The sequence below is a fragment of the Elaeis guineensis genome, chromosome 14, assembly GCF_000442705.2.
Source record: "Elaeis guineensis isolate ETL-2024a chromosome 14, EG11, whole genome shotgun sequence".
NCBI classification, from domain to species: Eukaryota; Viridiplantae; Streptophyta; class Magnoliopsida; order Arecales; family Arecaceae; genus Elaeis; species Elaeis guineensis.
The window spans coordinates 13,367,296-13,368,014 of record NC_026006.2 but is presented as its reverse complement, the minus strand read 5'-3'; the positions used below and the strand labels follow the sequence as shown (position 1 = coordinate 13,368,014).

The 719-nt window shown below is 38.4% G+C and overlaps 1 non-coding gene across 1 annotated transcript; it reads right to left on the bottom strand.

The window, feature by feature from the left end:
* Positions 1 to 362: 362 nt before the first annotated feature.
* Positions 363 to 469, bottom strand: LOC140853873 (small nucleolar RNA R71). Its single transcript, XR_012137016.1, has one exon. It is a non-coding gene; the product is annotated as a small nucleolar RNA R71 (small nucleolar RNA).
* Positions 470 to 719: the final 250 nt, after the last annotated feature.

The window sequence follows — 719 nt, the reverse complement described above, 5'->3', positions numbered from 1 at the left end:
AACCAATCCAACCCATGACCCTTAAGGATTTGTGTTATCCAGTTGGCTCCATCCAACCATCTTGTATCAGGTTGCCACAACCCACAGCTAACAATTTTGAAATCAAACCTCAAATCATAAATATGCTTCCAAAATTCACAGGATTAGAGGATGCTTATATATTTATTAGAGAATTTGAGGAGGTATGTGCAACCATGAAACTGCAATTAACAGAGGATGAGGTCAAACTTAGATTAATCAACTTTGCCCTTAAGGATAATGCTAAGAAGTGGCTTTATAGTCTGCCAAACCATTCTGTCACTACCTGGGAGGGCTTTGTGAGAATATTTTTGAAAAAGTATTTCCCCCATCATAAAATAGCTAGGATTAGGAATAAAATAAATCAATTTTACCAACTAGCTGGTGAATCATTTTGGAAGTACTTTGATCGTTTCAAGAATCTTTTGACCCAATGCCCACACCATGGAATAGAAACTTGGAGACTATGCCAAATCATCTATGAGGGGTTAGATTCAAACTCAAGAACCATGCTAGAGTCCATGTGCCAAGGCCAATTTATGGACAAAGAAACTACTGAAGCTTGGCAATTCTTAGAAGACCTAGCCGAGAAAAATTTACAGTGGGAAACAACTAGGGAACCTGATAAAACTACACCTTCAAGAGGAGGAATGCATCAAATTCAACCAACCCTAGCATCAGAGGCCAAGATTGCAATCTTA